This window comes from Larus michahellis, chromosome 2 (genome assembly GCF_964199755.1).
Source record: "Larus michahellis chromosome 2, bLarMic1.1, whole genome shotgun sequence".
NCBI classification, from domain to species: Eukaryota; Metazoa; Chordata; class Aves; order Charadriiformes; family Laridae; genus Larus; species Larus michahellis.
This window is the reverse complement of record NC_133897.1, coordinates 103,446,057-103,461,003: the sequence shown is the minus strand read 5'-3', so window position 1 is coordinate 103,461,003 and position 14,947 is coordinate 103,446,057. Positions and strand designations below refer to the sequence as shown.

At 35.1% G+C, this 14,947-nt stretch overlaps 1 protein-coding gene across 6 annotated transcripts in view; it reads left to right on the top strand.

Moving 5' to 3' along the window:
- Positions 1–14,947, top strand: part of INVS (inversin) — a 101,348-nt gene that overhangs the window by 23,334 nt on the left and 63,067 nt on the right. The window lies entirely within an intron of this gene.

Here is a 14,947-nt window from a genome sequence, read left to right as displayed (position 1 = left end):
AAGTGATTCTAGTATTTTCAGGCAATGTATTTTCAGCTTACACACTTCGTCATTCCTTATAACAAGGTAAGTACATGCACATTGTTGGTTGCACATTAAGTGTTAAGCCACTAAGTGGCATCCAGCGGTCATCTGTCTCTACTGTCAAACTGTGGGGTAAAATCTGGCCAGTTGTCTTGTCTACAGAAGAGAAAACTAGAAATACTGTTCTACAAGTCAGGTTTCAGTTGCACAGCAGATTCCAAGGCATCTGAATCTGATTTCCCACTGCTTTTGTGTTAGTATAAGATCAGTTTAAGACAAGGTTATACAAAAATTTACATGCCAAAGTAGCTCTTTTGACTTCAAGATCAGAATTTCAGAGCAGCTAAAGATCAGACTCTATCTCTCTACAGACTGCGCTGATAAATATGGTATGAATGTCTGTAGGCTGTGGCACATGTAAAATTGATTCTTTTAAATTATTTTAGTAATTGTTGGCTGTTCTTATAAGCCATGTTTGGAAATATTGCTTACAATTTGTGACTACCTCCCTGAATATACCTACTTTGCAGCAGTCCTTTTGAGCATCAAAGGAATTATTGCATGGCTAAACAAAAAATGTAGTGTCTCTCCTTGCCTTTGGATAGGACTGGGTTGTGAAAGAGAACAAATAAAGCTGGCTGAGACACTAAAATGCATTATACTATAAATATCTGACAGGTTTGCTCTATAGCCTGCCATAGACAGAATGCTTCTGTCTGCTTCCACTCGTGATAGCAAAATACTATTTTTCCCCATTTAGAATAGTAGAAGCTGAAGGTGGATGGGAGAGGTTTGAAGAGAGGATTTGCAGGAGGGGCACTTGTGGCGTATTTAGACAAATACTACATAGTAGAGTATATTTACGTGGAAAGGGATGGACCAAGTGTTGTTCCTTCTCTTTTACATGCACGTGAAGTGGTAATGTCCAGTTGCCTGGGGCAGTTGATGACTGGCAGCAATCATTGTAGCATCCATATTATAAGGGATTTTGTTTTAATTGTGAGGGTTACAAACCTAATTTAAAAGTAGAACAAAGAATAAATACATCTGAGGTTTTTGTGAAGGTGAATGCGTTAACTCTTGCTCAGGATGTTCAGGTATGATTCTCAAGGAGGCATGTCTCCTGGGACAGAACTTGAAAAACATAGTGGTCTATGATTTCTTATTCTGACCTATAATGATGGAAAAGATTCATACTTATCAAGAATACTGATCTACACCAAATATTGTAAGTAAGTATTGCAGAAAAAAACTCGGGAATAGTAATGGGGGAGCCAGCTCATTGGGTTAATAAGTCTAATGTTTATACAAAGACATTTCTGATATGATTAGAAATGAAGAATAGTAATTTGTATTCCCTGCTGGGCACCAGCTAGTCCTCTAGTATAACACTGTTTTATTAGCCATCATAGGTAAAGATGTTTTTTTTAAAAAAAAAAGGTCTTAAAATAATAAAAGGGGGAAAAAAATCCCAATGAGAATACTTTTACTGAACGAGGTAAAACCAAATTGGGAGAGTGATATGTATTCCTTTCCTATGTAAACAAGGTATGCATTAAAAAGAATGAGGATCGGCTAAATAAGAATAGACCATAGCAGTGAATATAACGTAGGATAAGTAGGAGGTTTATAACATAAGCAATAAGGAAATTTTTCATGCTGGAAAACCCGAACAGCTCCCAAGAACACTGTGGACTGACTGTTGCCACCATAGGCATAAATGTCTTTGTGTGACCAAGAGTTTGAAATGAGTTTACTCAGGTCTCCCTGGTGTGGAGTGCTGATAGGGGTCTTTTTCAGCGCAGGAAGCGGGGACTGTGGGTGGCATTCCAGGCTGGGAGTTCAGAACTCAGCTGGGTTTGGGAAGGACAGAATGGTATTAAAACCATTCCTGTTTTTTTTTCCCTGCAAACAAAAACATATCTATTAAATGGTACAATTCATTATTTGAAAATGAAAATCTTTGTCTCCTCTTTGCAGTGATTTATTATATTTGGAGCACATTTTAGAGCAGTATAGTAATAATGTAAATTTATTCCTATAAATATTATCTACAATTTCAATTTTTCGGTATTTTTACCAGTTTGCTTGAGTTTTGTGAGACCCAACTTACCTAAATGTCCTGTAGGTTCAGTTTTCCTTTGAGCGATAGTAATCTTAAGGGATCAGTTTGCCAAACTATTCATTTAAATATCCACATTTTGTGATAATACTGAACTGATATGCCCATCTTTTAAAGAGTTTAATCATCTGTGTCTGATTGAAATGATTAATATGTGTTTGTCCCCAAGAGTCTTTTGTAAACCTAAGAAGATAAAACAGTCTGAGGACAAATACTACACAATTTGATTATTTATTTTTTTTTACTGAATGAATCTTTTTATAGTATATAGATTTTTTAAAAATAGTATTATGTTGCACTTGTATGTAGTTTCCTATATCTGTATGGCCTACATGCTGCACAGGAACATTTTCCTCAGTTAAACTAGATTTTTCCAAAGCAGAATAGCAGGTATTCATGTCTTATGTCTTCTTTAACTAAAGAAGCTTTTATTTTATTTAAGTTTTAATGTGATTTGATTTAATATTTTGTTGTTAGTAAGTAATTTCAGAAGCGTAGGAATCCCTTGCTGGAAAATAAATTCTTTTTGGCATAGTTGAGAAATCAACTAATTAATTATAGCAGGGCATTACTAATTGCTTTTTAACTGTTTCAAGAACTTGTGTATTTTTACTCATGTTATTCTTGCCATTGCATGATCTTAACAGTGTTCCTGTGGTTGTGGTGTTTTATTTTGGGTTTTTTTAAGACAGTTCTCTTCCTGTCATTTGTTACATTAAACAGCCACAGCTCAGGGTCTGTGCCTCTGATCTCGCTGTTAATGCTTTTGGATAGCATCACTATAAAAATAATAAATGTTCTGGCTGCTTTTCAGTTTGCCTTAGAGTGATGTGACTTGTGAGGTCTTACGTTACTAGATACTGCATATTGTCCTAGGAACAGACTTTTTTTTGTCTTGAGAAACAATTGAAGAAAATTTATAATGATAAATTCAAATGATGTATTCCTGGCTTATATCACTCCACTAAAAAGAAAGGAAAATTTTGTAGATATTAAGTGGAGTAGCAACAATAACGTCTCTCTGTCATGTAGCTGCATATTGGGATTCCTTTTTTAATGATGCAAATCCTTGCCTGATAAGAACGCTTCCCAGATCAAGCTTGGTTTTCTAGGGTTAATTTTCTGGGAGTTTCTGCCTGGGCTTGAGAAGAGCTCTGTACAAAGGGAGTCAGTACAGCCTAGTGGAGAGCAGAGTCATAAGCATTTGCATCTCTGGAATGTTTTTATTGACAAACGGTAGTCTGCTATTGACATTTGTGTCCCTTGATGATACTTCTATCCTAGCTTATCTTTGCTGGTCAAATGCCTTAATTGTTCTGGCCTTTAATTCAGTCAAAGTTGGAGCACGAGTGGAAGAGAAAAGAGAAGGAACAGGTCTAACGGAGCATCAAGCTTGAGCTGTGAAGCTGCTGGCAACGATCAACCTGTCATAATGTTATGATTTGTTCATTTTTATACCATTTATTAGCCTTTACTTGTTGTGCCATTTGGCCTCCAGGGCAGATAAAGTGCTGTCTAATTTGGTAGGTTTGCTTCTGTCAGAGTGGCCTCGACAGAGAAGGTGTTAGCTGTAGTGACAAATAATCAATAGCTGTCGTTGTCATGAGGAACGTGAGTAGTTGGGCCTTTCATCTGGAGGATTAGAGGTCTAATTGGATTGAGAATAGGGAGGGTGGGCTGTTGGGTAACCCTGTCAGCTATGTTAAGCTGTCAAATGTCAGCCTTCCTGAAAGGAAGAAGGGATGGTTAGCTTTCAGAAACAAGGAAGAAGACATATGAAAGCTTTTTAAAAAGTAGCAGATATAAAAGCAGAATAGCCTAACATATGCTTTAACCCCTTCTTGTTTAATTATATATCTCTCCAGTTAATGAGGATCTGTGCTGTGTGCTCCCCATGTATCTCGCTCTCTCTCTCACACACACACGTGCACACACACAGACAGACAGAATTTGTGTGATACCAAATCAGACTGGTTCTGTGTCTTGAGAAAAAGCCAGGTAACTTTTCAGATTAGGAATATAAATGCAAAAGATCATGACATAAGAGAGGAAAATATCCACTAAAGGAGGGAATCACTTAGCAGAAGCTATAAAGAGACTGAATATTTTGTTTTAATATTTTGTTTAAAGATTTGGCACAGTCTGATAGTACCAATATGTTTTTTGAGATATAACCACTTGTTTCAATGTTGCTGGAAGTAGAATAAGTACTATGATCCAGTCCTGCATTGGATGGTAGCATTGTCAGATGAATTTTGTCTGTATTTTCTTACAGTTGTTGCTTTTGATCCCTTGCTCTCTGCCTGTCTCTTGAAGAAAGATTTGCGATGTTCTAAAGAAGATAAATCCAAGGGAAGAGCCATTATGCTAGTAGAACAAATATTTTTTTTCAGATTAATGTCTCAGAAGGTTTATGATACTAATATTTACTTTATCAGAATAAACAATAGGATTAGATTTTAAAGGAGGATTTGTTTGTTTATAAAATTACTAAAATAGTGATTTCTTTATTTGTTACCTTATTTTGTTACTCTTTTCAAAGCAAGTCTTAACTGTAACCGTACCAGTATCTCCTTTCTCTATGTAACATATTTTTGCTGAGATCTATAGTACTTGCCCAGAGTTATCCTTTATATAACTGGCCATCTCTTACAAGGAGCTGGCATCCTTAACTGCTGATGACCTTGAAATAGCAGTTTTTAGGGGGTGGAAGCCCATTATATTGCATTGGCTTATTTTAAAAAAGGCAATTTTATATTTTTCTTCTTTTTTATAAGCTTCTAGATTTTTTTTAAATCTCATAGATTTTTTTTCTGGGTTTGATCGTTTATTCTATACGAGTGATTTTACTATTGGTGTTTCGGTTTGGATTGATTCCCCTGCACTCATCTCTCTTCTACACCACTTATTGATGGCCTTTTGGACTCGTGACAGCGTATTTACTGGTGGTCTGCTGTAAATGCTGGCAAACCATCCTTAATCTCAGTTTTATCTTTGTAGGTTAGTACAATGCTCTAAGTATTTCAGAAGTATTATCTGTTATCATGCTTCAATGGGTAACATGTCAGAAATTATGGCTTTTTTCCCCTTTCAGGTTGACTGCCATGCTCTCAAAGACCCATCTTTGTGTGCGAGTCTGGATTTGTGGGTCTTGAATAATTTTGCTTTTGTGATTAGTTATCTTACACGTATTGTACCTCTGTCATTTCTAGTCTAGGCTTTAACAGAACTAAACTTCTAACTTTTCTCATAATCCAGTTCTCCTGCCACATCTTTCCCTGTATGTTTTGTTTCACTACTTCCCCAACTCTCACTTTATGATCCCTGGTATTTAGTTTTGAGTCTGTATAATCTGATTTAATCACACTTAACCTTCTGGTGTAAGCTATAGGAAGACAGATGAAGAATTGAGATAACGGCCTGCCCTTGCAGATTTAATTGTGGTGAAGATAGCTGAGATTGCTGAGCTACAAGCTGCTGTGGCCAGGTTGGCTCCAGTATCCACAATACCCATGAAGCTGACCCAGTGTTTCTACACTCTGTTGTAGTCTGTGCTACAGAAGCACTGTGATAAAAATCCTGGTAATAAAATAAGCCCTGTCCCATTTATTACTTTAAGATTTTTAAATTGTATTTTTAGCTTATTAAAAATCTGACCATTCTTCTGAAAACATTTTCTTCAAGTTCCTGCTTTATGTTTATTCATTGTGAGAACAAGTGTGTCATTATTCAGATCTAAATTTCTAGAGCTTTACATAGTACTTGCTATTAAAATCCTTGCCCTTTTTTTTTTTACCCCCAGACAATTTCCTTGACATGGCAATGATCTGTGGTTTCTCCATTTTCTCCCCTTCTTAGTCTAGCTAGAACATCACTATTGGTGCTGTTTTCTTTCTCTTCTCCTCCAACAATGTCACAGCTATTTTTATTAACCTAATTGACTTATTTTCATTGTACACACTATTCTCTCTCATTTTCAACCATGATCTAATTTCTCTTCTCCGCATCTCTGCTCTGCTTCTTGCTCTGTTAACTCTCCTCCCTTCCACCATTTGGCTTTATATCTTCTTTTACCATGTTTCCTGTGCTTGAAATAAGCTTTCATGATCGAGACTGCCTAAGAGGATATTGTCAGGCCCAAAACATATATTGTATTATCATACTAGTGTCTCTGTTGATCTGTCTTGATCTCAAGCATTTCAGATTTCATTAAAAATAATAAGAAAATAAATGTCTCCAACTGCAGTGATTTTCTAAAAGATTTTGAAAATATAAATGAAGTGCAAGGCTTGGTGGTAGAACATAGAACAGCACTGCTTGTATAGTATTTCCCAGTGAAAAGGAACTAATTCTGCATAGCATATGGAATGATATCTTAAATATCTGTACAGCCAGCTGATAGAATTACTTTATTTTCACCTATCAAATTCACGGTTGTACTTTTCTGAGTAAACTTTAGAAGAGTATCTCGGCTGATGAGTTGCCCATTGTTACTTTTTCAGATCTTTTCTCAGTTCTCTTCTGTGGCGATAATTTTTCAGTCTGATATCAACAAATAAAATAAATCATAATAGTTTATGAAGAAAGTCAGTTAAAAGAATGAGAAGATAAAGTAGTCGTGTCCTTAAAAAAAACATCTTAAGTGACTGCATAAGGCTGGAAAAAAAAATACTGGTGCATAACTTGAACTCAGGTATTTTGTTGGGAAGATGGACTAGAATGGAACAGGATGGAGCCATGCTTTAGGATAGTTAGGCAAAATTTTGCCCAGCAAAAGCAAGTGCTTTGTACAGATACAAGCAGTGCTTTTTCTACAGGGCGTTACTGCATGTTGCTTGATGTTTGGCTGTTTTCAGTTGACTTAGTTATCGTGGTTTTCAACTGCTAGGTCTCTTTTACATAGTGTTATCAAATGGCTGTCCCCTCTCTCTCATTTTGTTTTATTCAAAGGAGAGGTGAAAAATTCTCCAGCATTTGAATTTGAAAATCAATGGTTGCATTTTAAAACTGGGATTCTTTGTAAACTTGTAAACTGTACTTTGAGTGTTACGGTTCATATCTGAATAGATTTCATTTTGTTTCACTTCTTGCTGTTCCTTTAGCATTAGTATTGTGGCATCCCTCGATGCACAAGTGACTTGCCCAGCTCTTCTCCCAGGACATTGATGTCTGCTGCCAAGTCTGTACCTTAAAAAATAGCTTTACAGGCAAAGGCATCTCCCTGTTTGAGTGTCCTTTATAAAACATCGTTCTTGCATTAATTGCCCCTCTGCAGCTGACCTCACAAGTGATCTCTTTTGGTTACAAGAGGAAATATTGGTGTTGGGACTGAGAGGCTGCTTACTTGTTTGTGTCTGGATTTGGCACTGACAAATTAAAACAGGACTATCACTAGTTTGGTTTAGTTCAGTTTTCTGAACTGTTTGGTGATTTCTGTTTGAATGAGGTGACTTTTCCCAGGTATTCTGTAGTAAAAAGTGAAGGCATTTATTTTCTGTGATTATGAATGTTATTCTAATTTTAAGTGAATTGGGTTTTTGTTAAATGTTTCCACACATGCTTCAATAAATGTAGTACCAGCAATAGATCATTTTGAAACAGGACACCTTTCTGCTGAATTCTCCAGGAATCTTCTATCAGGTGTCTGACACATCCTTAATCTGATGCTCAGGCTTGTCATTTGAATCAATAGTATACTAGATAGGATGTCTTCAGAATGCAAGGCTGTTGCTATAGAAGGAGTTTGAAAAATAAATTCAGTTCTTATGGCCAGCCACAAACTTCAGGAGCACTAATCTTTCATTTGTCTCTCTTTTTGTCTGTACACAGTTGGTTAAATTGTTGATTAAAGAGAATTAGGTGAATCACACTCAAGTGAAAATGGATATGTATAAACTACGTAAGCAAATTCTGTTGTTTCCTGGAAAGTGACAGTTCGTGTCAGCATTTCATAAAATACAAAATTAGTTTAACTTTTCTATTAAAATTACGAATTTTTGGTCTCTTTGTAGAGCAGTTTGGAACCCTTTTTTGCAACACATTTATTTAATGAAGAGTGCTACCAAATTTTATTAATGAGGAATGATTTATACTGAAATATTAAGTAATTTATGTTAGGAATATCATCTGTATATATTGAGCCTTCTGATGGGAATGTTTAAACTTAAATATATGTATATACACAGAGGACATGTTTTGTCAATGTTCTGCTAGTATCATATAGATTTGGGAAGACTTTAAGAAACACCAAGCTTGAATTATTATTTTAGCTGCCTATAGTCTGAACAAAGATAAATAAACCTAGTACTTTTACTACTGCTGGGATGTAGTTTGAGTAGCTTACTAAGGCTTTGATTTATTTACCAGTACTATAAGTAGATTCTGACTTCATTTTAGATCTCAAATGTCACTGTAGTGTCTATAGAAGCTATAAAAAATTTCCCTATATAAAAGTAGCCTCAAGTGTCTCATCTCAGTAATTATTTAAAGTAAGGGCAGACCTACCTTTATTGCAGGTTATTTTTATTATGGCTTGTCTGTCTAATTCTGTAATAGTTCTGGAAATTTCACTGTGGCTGGCGAACTTTTCTCATAAAATAGAATTTGGTATGTAGCTTTGTCATTATTTCACACAATGGCTTGTTATAGGACTTAAGATGTTTGAAATATACTTAAATCAATTAAAAGACATGAATTTATTTTCAAATAAACCAGCAGCTAAAGTCATAACAAAAAATTCTGGGAATATAGGCTCAACAATAAGTATATATGAGAAGTTTTCATTTTGCAAGCAATGTTCCTTCCAGGAGTCTGTAAGGACATCACATACACAAGTCCTTAGAGGTGTGCAATTAAGAAATACAAGGCAGTAGTGACACTGTACTGGTCAGAGCAATGCTAAGTAGCAATGGCAATTACTTTGCTTCCAGAATGAAACATTACTGCACAAAATTGGGGTAAAAAGTGAGAACTTTGACTGGACTTGTAGCTGTCACTGAGAACTTGGTCTTCAGGTTGAATTCTATCATGGGTAATACTGTTCTTTATAATATTTTTATTAGATTTTTAAATAGAAATCTGGACATGGCATAGAAACGTATCTAGAATAATGGAAAATCATATGAAGTCTGTCTAAAATGTAGGTTTGTCCTCTTAAAGTATGAGCTTATACAATTTAAAAATTTCTGTGTGTAAGAAGATTATGGAGGGGTTTTTAATTTATTGCTAAAACCATCCTAACTTGTGTTATGTTTCTGGAAAAGAGGTGGGAACCTTAGGAGGCATTAGGTAATGTATGTTATAACTAAGCAATAAGAGCCGTGGAGCAGAATATTGGGTATGTGAAGTATATAGGTAATTAATAAAAACGGAAAGAACATTATAAATATGGACATAAATCCAAACTTTACTAGGATTCGAGAAGAATGTGACTATATGAAAATGCCATTTTTCAAAAGAAAGATATATATTTCAGAGAGGTATTTTCTTCATTTTTTAACACTACTCTTAGTTTAAGACTCTTCAACTTAAAGCTGTTAAAGTGAAGAAAATGAACGTAGTAAATATTTTCTAGTATTTGTATTTTTGGGGAGGAGAGGGTCAGTACTTGCTGCCAAATCTTTCAAATCATAGTATTTTTTGAAATACAATATTTCTTGACAACTTAGTCTTTGATTCTTTTTGAAGAGGTGGGCAGTGATCCTGTAAATGTGGCTGATGTGTCTCAGGTTTTCTTGTGAATCCCCAGAGATTGTGTGTTGTGGGTACTTCTGCCTGAATGACTTCAAAAGAACACTACAAGAAAACAAGTCCAGTAACAGTAGAAGAGATCAACTGGAAATGAGAATGCTAATTGCATTTTCATCCTTGAAGTGGTTTTTGCAGGAAAGCCACTAATTTCTGTAGGTAGATCATAAAATTTAGAGCAGAAGAGCTGAGAACACTACACAGAAACACCATGTACAGACCATGGATAAATGAGGTCAAAGGCTCTAAGATGCAAACACCTATTTTCCTTCAACTTATGCTGGGAAACAGTTTTACCTTGGCTTTTACAGCACTGGTCTGTTGTCTTCTCTATTGTGTTCTTTGACTGCATGCCAGTTGATAGATCTGTCTATTCCTATGGAAACCAAGATATTGAAGCCAATCTTGCAAGAGGCTTTAGGGAGAAGCGCTCTAAGTTCAGAAACCGCCTTGCTTGCAGTCAAAACGCCTGATAGGCAGAACTGGTCTCAAGTTGTACTAATGTTCTTGGCTGATGTACTGCCTACGATGCTTTGCCAGACAGATGAGTATGTTCAACTTCAAAATTGGTAAATAAGGTTACTATTCAGCTGTCTGAGGGGTTCCCTCCAGTTGAATGTTTTACTTTTGAGTCTAGGATGCTGCTAACAAAAGTTGCTAAAAGGGTACTTTGTGAGATTAAACCCATTGTCAAAATCAGTGACATTTTTGCTATGGTTGACTTGAAAGAATTAGCAAAACATTACATATTTAAATTTGACATTGGTTTGTTAGAAGACATGGCATCATCCTTGTTCATGCAGAGGTAATAAATAGCTTACAGGGTTTTTTTCAAAGCTGTAGTTCAGTGGATGACTGCTAAGGGTTATGTCTAAAACAATAATCCTAAAGATTTTCTTTTACTTACTTTTATTTTTCAGTTACGTTTTTAATCAAGGAGTTAACTGCTTAGTTTTGCTCAAATTAAAACTACCTAAACACTTGATTTCAAGTTTTCTTGAATTAAACTGATCCAGCTGTGACTGAAGTTGTTCCAGAGCTAGAAAAAATACTGGTTTAACTCCCTATAATTAATAAAAATAATTAATAAAATTTACATTATTATATTTTAGCTGTCTGTTCAGACATGGGTTGTTTCCATTCACTCCGCAGCTACTTTACAGAAGATGCATGTGGAAATCAAGTCTTCTGACTGTCATCCTCCAGCTGACTAGGGAGTGCAGAGAACAGGAAGGGCTACCTTCTCTACTACCTCTGCTGACTTTTTTTATAACATAGTATAGACTGCCATGGTGAGTAGACAGTATGCAGAAAAAATGAGCTAATAATGATAATCTTCAGTATCTTAATTCTTGCCCAGCATACCAAGCATATGTCCCAAAGGTTGAAGGGAGTATTTGGAAAGGATTGAGAATGTCCTTATAACTGTGATGTTTAATAGAAACACTTCAGTGTATTTGTTCTGTGGGACTTCGCAATCAGATTGATGAATAAGATCACCATACTTTAAATTTATGAAACAATTTGATTTATTCACCTTCTCATTTGGTGTGGTCTCATTAAACAGTAACAATATTTTTGCACCTGCTATGTTTTAATGAAGAATGATTAATCCAACTGTTAAGATTTACGAATAAAATAGAATTTCTTTCCCTACTCGTGGTTTACATATCAAAATAATATTTGTTATGGCGGAGATGAGGAAAAAAGTTATTGGGATCTTGTCTGTGATTCTAACTTTGTGTAGTCTTGATATAGCAATTGAAATTTAAAATATATTAAAATGTATTAACATTTAAACATATTCAAAATTTTACATAAACTTTGTCATGAGCTTCTTTGCTCAATAAGAATATTGTGTGTGTTGAACCTATATGGCAATATAGCATGTGATAACCAGAGAGGCAGCCTCCTATTTTGATGGTGACTTTACTCTTTTTAACTAGAAATTGAGGTTTTAAGTAGCTATACTGAATTTATTTTATTTTTTTGAGGAACTGTTAAAAAAAATTACTAAGATTCAAGGAGTGCAAGAACAGTGCAGTCATATACCTTTAGAAGGTAGCTCTTACGGGCTTATAGCTGTTGTAACCAGGCAATATTAATTGAGTTTCATTGTACTAGAAATAAAGAAGTTTCACTATTTCATGCATAGATAATTTTTCAAAACACGTGTTGTTAATTTATAACTAAATAATTCTTATTTGCAATTTAATTAATATATCTACTTGCTAGGATCTATTTTAGTAACTTTTCTTCTGAAGAATTCTTGTCAGATTTCTGGCAGTTAGCTAATAAAATAAGCATATCAAAATGCTCCTTTTGATGTATGGATTTAATTTGCTTTTGGAACAGTATTCCGTTCCTATATGTATAAAATTAGAAGTATGATAGTCACAGCTTCTGTTTTTATAAGTGCTTAGTTTGTTCCCCGAAAAGCTACTAAAACTGGCAGGTGTTGGTTGCAGAAAGTCCTTCATATGCTCCCTGTCATGCTAAGTTGGTTGTCTGATTTTCTGAGAACGTGCTGCTTCTCAGAAGGATACTAATAGATGAAACAATCTCCAAAGAAAACTTGTGCACAGCCCCTTTTCTTTCCAAAGTTACTAAAATTCTCAGGTTTTGAAAATTTGTGACCAAGTTGATCTGTTGGATGAAGCATCTTCTCTTCAGCACCTGCTTGCTGGAAAGAGAGAGAGTATGTGTGTTTGTGTATGTAGTAAGATTATCTTCTGTAAGATTGAGTAGGTCAAAGACAGCCATTTCTACTCTGTGGACATAAGCAGGTTAAATTCAGTCGCAATTTTTGTTTTAAAATGGGAAGCTCATGGATATGTTTCTCTTTTAAAGGCTTAGCTATCAATTAAGGAGTTCAAGTTTTTTGACTTTCGCTGCTTCTTGGCAGCATCTGACAGCAAAGAGCTGTTCTCAACTTCTGTGCTAATCTGTTGGTAAAATGTGCTAATGTAGTGCAAAGTGGCTGCTATATTCTGCTTGGGTTTTAAGGTAAAATCTAAATTACTTTTCATGTTGTTCATATTTTACCCCAGTGAGTGTCTGAGTGCACAATACAATTTATTATTTGATAATGTATACTGAATTTATACTGACTTTAGGAACTTCTGTGTTACTATTGAAGTATAGATAATTTTGCATTTCAGACATGAGCAATGATTAAACTTCATGTAAGTCCGAATTACTTTTAAGGAGTCCTGGGTTTAAAAGGTTTAATATTTAATCTGACTGTTAAAAAAATCATAGCAATCTATTTCACTTTTTTTGTTATGTTAGAATAAGAACTGGTATATTTGGGGCAGAACGTGCTGCTTTGGGAAAGCAGATCGGTGGCCTGGTATGATGTTTAATTTCCATGCACCTTTCCAGCTCTTGTTCTCCCACAGACTGGGTCTAAACCAAAGGAACAGTGTACAAGAGTGATATATAGGTTATAACCTATGATACAATTTATTTTCCTGCTCTCAGGCTGTTGTTACGTACCCAGCTCCACTTTATTAAATATGACTTATGAATTTAAAAAGGAAAATTAAAACGTGAATAATAATTAAAGACAAAAAAAGTGTAATCACTGCCAATGCTACAATTGTGTAGTCTTAGAAAAGCAGACCTGTTTTAATTTTGCGATTAATTCAATTATAGTAATTTTCTAGTGTTCTGTTTGTGAAAGAGTAAAAATAACTGAATTATATATTATATTCCTCTGAAGGGGAGTTATTGATTGTTAAATAGTGTCTCTTTTTTCAAGAGTATACTGAGAAAATTGTGCTAAAACGTCTTACATAAGTGCTGCTTAATTAATAATGAATATATTTCAAAAATCAAAATTTAATAAGCTAATAAATTATTAAACTATGGTGGGACGTATAATTATCAGGTCTCCAAAATCCCTACTGTCAGGGATGGTGAACTTGCAGCACTGTTACTCCTTCTCCCTTGTCTTTGAACTCACCCCTTTAAACAGGTCGACCTTTGTGCTTCTGCATTTGTGGGGATTTTTATTTTTCCACTTTGCCACTTCCCACTGCAGTCTTCCATGCACTGACTGACCAGGCTCAGTTACTGCGGGTTCTCTCGGTCAGGAGCTGTGGTCAGTCGTTAATGCCTGGTTTTGATAAATCTCATTTTAACAGTACAGAAACAGCAAGGGACAAGGCACAGAAGAGTTTTAATCAATGAAACATTCTTTAGGAATCGTAACATTGCAGAATTTGGGGTATTCAATAACATTTTTGAATGCTGATAAATAATGTCTTAAGGAAGAAAAGTAGCTGAAAGAAGTAACCTATTTGACCTTAGTAGCATGCAACAATTAAAAATGAGTTTCTAAGGGATAAATATATAAACATAAATAGAAAATTGGGTAAAATGTGCACCACACTGTCAGCAGTAGGTTCTTCAAGACTAGCTGGATATTTTGCTAGCTGACTTTCTAGAAATAAATTCAACAGATTGCCTTTTTAGGCCTGCATGAAATTATTTACTGGAGTGCTAGATGGAAAATTGCAAGTTAAATGGGAAATTAGGACACAAAAGGTATGGTAAAGAATTTGATAATGAACTGAAAACAAATACAGCTGAAATATGAACTGTAAGATCAGGAGTATATTGGAGTTCCTCAATAGTTGCACTTGAATCTAGTATTAGTCAATGTTTTTGATTAACAAACTTAGCATCACAAGTAGTATTTTTTCTAAGGATACTTCAGAGTGACACAAGATTGGGGATTACTCTGTGTCAAAGGCAGGATTGGAGTGTCTGGGATACCAAAAGTATGAGAATACTAAAAGTAATTGAAACAGTTGAGAATATGATACTCCAAAATGCAAGTGGGGGAGGGGGGACGGGGGATGGGCGGGGAGGGAGGGAAGAACAATTTATTCTATGTATTATGAATTTATTATTTGAAAATGACTGAGAAGGACATCAATGTGCTAATTTATTGGAGAATGTACTTAATTGATGAGAGAAATGCAGTTTTTGGCATATCTAGCAAGATATCTGCACTAGCAATAGAGAAGTATCATTGCCATTCAGTAA